Below are 6290 nucleotides of genomic sequence, written 5' to 3'. Positions count from 1 at the left end.
ATGTTGAGTAAGGGTGTCTTTGTTTTATAGGTTGAATTAGTACCATACAGTATGTATCAAAATGTATTCAGAAAAATCGACAACAAAATGGAAGCACACACATCACAGATGATGCATACCTCATTGCAGATATTATTCATCTCTGGGCACTGGCCTTCAAATTCCCTCCATTCATTGTATGGGTGCCTGTTGCTATGATCCATTCACAAACACTCTCCTGAGAGCCTGTGAGATTCTGTCTCAAGGGGGAATAAGTTATCTCTCGTCAATTAGAGCGTCCTTGCTACTTTGCCAAGTGAAATGAACAGTGGACAAGCTGATACATTGTTGTATTGCATTTGCATTCTCTTGTGACTCTTTGTACCAAAAGTGGCATTTTGAGGGACCATTCGATTAATTTCTTTTCAGGTGCTGGACACCTGCTCGTATCGAGCTCGATGTTCATTTTTATCTCCGTCATCATTCTCGTCATCATCGATATTATAATGAGTTTCACAACTACTGTGAGCCTGGACAATGACTGAGCCTAAATGTCCTGAGCCTCAAGGTCTTGCATTCCTTCGGGATCTGTGTACAGTATGTGTTATTTTTTCATGTTCTTGTACAAGGGAATTGACATGAAACGTGAAATGTAGTATGTGCAAGTTCTCCTGTCATCACCATGAATCTGAAGGACAGCGTTAGTGAGCCTTTATTTTTTTGCACTTGACCTGATTGAGTGAGGGAGGCTGCCTTTTTGTTGTTGTAGTGGATATTTTAGGAGTCCAGATGTTAATGGTGCCATAGCTCAACAAAAATAGCAACGGGTCCATGGAACCAGTCTGCATGGATGATGCATGGAGGTGTAGCATTAACCCCTGTTTTTGTCAAATGCATAATCTATTCCTCATGTATGCTCTATACTTTAAAACAAGGTTTAGTGCCTTTATGATACAGTAAGGCAAAGGGAACACAGCTTTTATGATTTATGTTATTACTGTATAATTATTCCTACAATGACACCTCTCGCCTTTTTCCTGATTACAATTCCTATGATGTGGCGCTGTGGTGTGTGATAGTCATTACTACGAATTGTGGACGTAGAAACAACCTCGACCTCAACAAATAACTTTGGCCGTGTGACCGATGAGTCAGAGCTGTCGTTTCAATTCAAACAACTTTATTAATCCCACTAGGGGCAATTAGTTAAGTTAGTTGGACCAAGTTAAGATAACAAAATGTATTTAACTTAATTACCTTACTTGCCTGCTTGAGGGCAAATTGGGATTTCCAAATGAAAATTGAAAGGGTGATTATTGAAAACCAATGCAATCTATTTGATGACACTTGTTTGCACCTTTATTCCTTGCCCAGTATTGTGAATGAGAGAGATGTAGTGTGTATTGCAGTGAGCATGCTTGTGGTTGTGTATGTCCGTGGTTATACGTTTGAAACTCAACAGAATTAGTTTCCCCCCTCCCTTGCTTAAATCCAATCTATCATTTCTGAGAAACTGTCATTTCTGAGCCATATTGGGTTTATATGACCTGAAAGAAACAGTGCAAACTGTACCTCAAAGGTAGGCTCTGCATCACCATGCAACCAGCCTCCTACATACAGATAATGAAATTACAAGCAAACAGAATTCAGATCTACTAAAGCCCAATTTCAGCTCTGTTTTTGTTGACTATGCAGGAAGTCAACCTGTGGTGTCTAATGATGTCACATTAGGGAGTTGACCTTTTATTCTGGTTTCTCTCTCTGGTAACCCCTGGACTGCAGGGTGCGCAACGTGGAAAAAAACATGAACACAGTTTGCTCTGTATGTGTATATATGGGAGTGGGGAAAAATGTCATGAATGAAATGGCAAACTGAATATCCATTCTTTCCGAGGGCTTGGGCTGAGCAGAACCACTTTCACACAGATATTTAACTGTGAATTAGGATGTATTTGTTGTGTGCCATGCCTGATTATTTTTGACAATAGATGTAAATGTGTTTTTATTTGCCTTGATTTTTGGAATTTGTTTAGAAAAGGACAGGTTTTTAGAAAATGTATGAAACTGTCAACATGAACTCCAGTCCCTTTGTCAATCATGTCTTACGTTTGCTGGTTAGCCGTTGGCCGCCAGCGTCCCCGCCTGAGCATGCTCAAAATACAGGAAGTCAAAAATGGAAGTCAGAGTGGACTGACCATGTTTTATATGCCACCTGGACAAACAAATGATGGAAATAAAAACATTGCATCCAGTACAGGACAAACACTGGTATCCAATAAAGAAGAAGAGAAAACAGTACCACACATTACAACTCTGTTGTTTTATTTCCAAATGCTTTTGATCCAATGAGACGATTTAGTGTGTGAGTTACGCGTTCATAAAAACTGACCACTCAAAGCTGTTAACAATCACACCTTTGATTGAAAAACACCAGGTGGATCTCGTTAACACACTCCTTTGAAAATGAACTGCAAATGAAGGCCAGGGCTTTGGTGTGAAGCCAAGGGGAGAGTGGGAGTCGAAGCCAATGGGAGAGTGGGAGTCGTAGTTTGAGGTTGTGACCCATTTCGCCTGGAAGAATGTGAAGGTTTGCAGGATTGTATTTCTGCTGAGTGGAGCCCAGGAAATGCTTCTCTCTGCTTTTTTTGGTGACTACCAGACTTAGGCCCGAAACAAAAACAACGCCGAAAAGGGTGGAGGATACTCCACTGTGCCATCTAGTCCTCTGACTGGCATTTTCACCATTCAAATTAGACCTAGTGATGTCTAGAGAATGGAGAGGGAAAGACCCCTCTTCTCTCTGAATGAGACCACTGTGAGACACAAGTCCCCCGTTTGTGACATCTAGTCTGTCTCACCTTAGCTCCCATCATGAACAGTCATGTACAGACTATCTGAAATTTTAAAAACTGTATCCTGGAATCTTTTTTGCATATGGTTGATGTTAATTTTGCATAATGCGATTGTGATAGATGCCTTTACAAGCAGCTGTTTTCCGAGATGGGCATTACTGAAGAGGGAGTCCTCAGCGATTAGTTCATTGCCTAGGGGTCAGCAACCTTTACTATAAAAAGAGCCTTGGGCAAAAAATACTGGAGCCGCAAAAAATGTGAGCCTTATAATGAAGGCAGTGTTTGCCCTCGATGTTCTTCTCATGTCTGGTGGAACACATCCAGCTGGGGAATCAATAGAGGGAGGGGGGGTTCTGGGGGTCCCCCACCAGGAAATCTTCAGCATCAAACACTTCATTTCCTGCATTCTGGTGAATTTGTATGCACCAATTTCTACTGGACAGTGATGCATGAAAATAAAATTTTTTTAAAAATGACCGCTATTAATTTTCACATAATTTGTTAAACAGGGAGCCACTGGAGAGGAGCTTCCAGAGCCACAGGTTGCGGACCCCTGCCCTAACCAATTCTGGACTAGAACCTTTCCAGACCCTCAGTCACATTTCAAACGTTCAGATTCGGGGCTGGAGCCAGGCTGTGTTTCCTGAGCCGTTCATTCTTAACACTGAGTCATCAAAAATGGCCCAGCTTCTTCTCCCATGGCAGAGGGCTCTACATCATCTGGGTTATTTTTGTGTGTTCGCTGTAAGCCGACACACCAAGAAGAGGGAATCCTTTTTGTCGCTCCCTTCCTCTTTCCCTGTTGGCGTTGTTGACCTGCAGTTCTATATTGCTACCACAAGAGGCAGTGGTCCTAGAACATCAAAAGAAAAAGACTCCACAGATTTCCCAGGTCAGCTGTGGCCAAGTGGATGGTGTGCAGCCTATCACTGTGAAGGTTGTGAGTTCAATCCTTGGTGTGGACATACCAAGGTACCATGACATATTTTGTCACTGGATGTTATAGAAGTTATGTAACGAGCGTGGGTCATATTTGTTAATTATAGACCCTTTTACAGCCTAGTCAGGACAATTCTGACAGCACCGCATTCTTGAAACAGTAGCAGAGGAAGACATACAAAATTATTAAGCATACAGACTGGACTGAGGACATCATCAAAAATGCCCGCGTTTGCGGAGCCCATTTTTATATCAGGTAAGTTATTTTGACTATCTGGTTTCACTGGAATGTCTGACTCATGCCAGACAACAGTCCTTTGCTGGTCCATTCACTTTGCCGTCAAAATAAATCGGTGTCGGCCTAGTTAGGAGAGGCGCTCATATCCATAAGTGTCAGATAAACATGAAACTTCACTTATCTAAGCAAAAGTGTCTGCTGGGTTGAAGCTTCAAAGCACCGCCACCACCACAGAAGAAGACTACCTCGGAAAAATAATTTCACTCGGACAGAATGCGTCTAAATAAGTTATTTATTGGAAGCGCCGAGGCTTCAAAACCCAGCATTTGTTAAAATAGACCCATTTGCGTAGGTAAGTGAAGTTTCATGTTTATCTGACACTTGTAAATATGAGCGCCTCTCCTAACTAGGCCGACACTGATTTATTTTGACGGCAAAGTGAATGGACCAGCAAAGGACTGTTGTCTGGCATGAGCGAGCGGAATGCGACAGCGGGAGTTCAGGAAATGAAGCCCAGTGATAGCTAGCTAACGTTAGCTAGTGCTAGCTAACACGCTAGCTAGTGTTAGCTACCTAACTCAAGGCCCGAGGAGTTGGAGATACTGTGCACATTCTCTCAGTGCTTCAGCTAAGGTTAGCTACTACAAGCTAGCTAGTCCTTATCACCAACACTTGCCTCACAACGTATGTAGCTAAACTATTCACACAGCAAGCAACGTCAGCTGACTGGGACTGTCTCGTGAGTAGAATAACCAGTGTTGTGAAATACATTTAACAACTGGGCAGTTATGTTGCACAGCAATCGAGCAGGACAATATCATTAGGGCTAGGTTAGGTAGCTAGCAAAGTCAGCTTGCCCAGCTGGTATGGTTATAGGCTCATTCCTTTAGGATAGCTTAGTAGTTTGTGATTTAGCAATGGGTTGACTAATCACTAGATCAATATTTTCAGTTGGGGATAGGATTTTTTAAAATTTAATTTCATTTATTTGACAAAAGCAATTACAATCAGTATATATAAAAACATACAGTATGTCTGTAATGTCAGGGATAAAAGCGAAAAGTTATTTCCATCGCTGTCCCTGATGTACAAGGAGTCCAAGTGGAGACCGGCATCAGCTTAAATTGCTTCGAGCAATTGTACTCTTAAAAAAAAACAATAAAAGACAATACAAGTGCAAAAATGCAAATAATAAATACAACATACTGAGTTACTCATTACCAGAGTGTAACATCCACACTCATCGGACACATAGGACTACAACACCACCTGTGCTGTGGCACCAGGAATCTGCTCTGACCACTGTTTTTATTCACCACCATATCATGTTATTATGCAGATTAAATGTACTGTATGTCTACGCGACAAAAAAAGGCTTTATATAAATGTTATTTTTGGCCAATATTTTCTCTCAATAATCTCCCTTCTGTTCTGTTGCAGATTTGATGCTGGGATGCCTGGTGTGGTTGAGGCCAGAGAACACCGTGATGCAACACCAGTCCGGTGTCGGCTGCTGTGCAACGCTGATGTCCAGCCCCCCCAAAGATGGTCTTCAGGTGCAAGCCCCACCCGGACAGGACATGGCCAGACAGCAGTATCTGATCATGGATCGCTGTGACTGTGTCCATGATACAGGCAGTGCAATTACATAACATGTCAAGTATACTGTACAGTAGTATACAGTAGTGCAGAGTAAGTTCTCTATTGTATAGACAAGCCGTCAATTGCTCACGTGTTGTCAGGTGTTGATTCAAGTGATATTGTACAGTAGTGCAGTCAGTTGTCTATTGTATAGACGAGGTGTTCAATTGCTCAAGTGTTATCAGGTGTTGGTTCTAGTGTACATGGTGCAGAGTCAGTTGTTTATACTGCCCTACAAAGGCAAAAGACCTTAACTCGCCAGAGTGCAGAAATTAGAAAAATGACTTTAAAGTTTTTTTGTTGTACAGCCAAATCGATTGTAGGTAGGATATTGAAAATTTGGCAATTATTTGTTTTTATATGAAGTAATTTATCTACATAAAAATATTTAGTTCAAACTTAATCTTTGACCCTTATTTGTAAGTTACTGTACTCTGCCTTTGCATTGCCTGCAAATAATACGGAGTCATGCCAAGGCAAATGGCAGTAACTTCCATTTGATCAATCAATTGGTTGATGATCACTATACAAAATCAGTATATGATAATAATGATACCATCTGCATACAATCTACTGATCATGGCACAATTAGGCTTGATGTAATATAAACATACATATAATATAATGTAAATGAGTATGAA

This window comes from Borostomias antarcticus (assembly GCF_949987555.1).
Source record: "Borostomias antarcticus genome assembly, chromosome: 13".
In the NCBI taxonomy this organism is placed as follows: domain Eukaryota; kingdom Metazoa; phylum Chordata; class Actinopteri; order Stomiiformes; family Stomiidae; genus Borostomias; species Borostomias antarcticus.
This window is presented reverse-complemented; position numbering follows the sequence as displayed.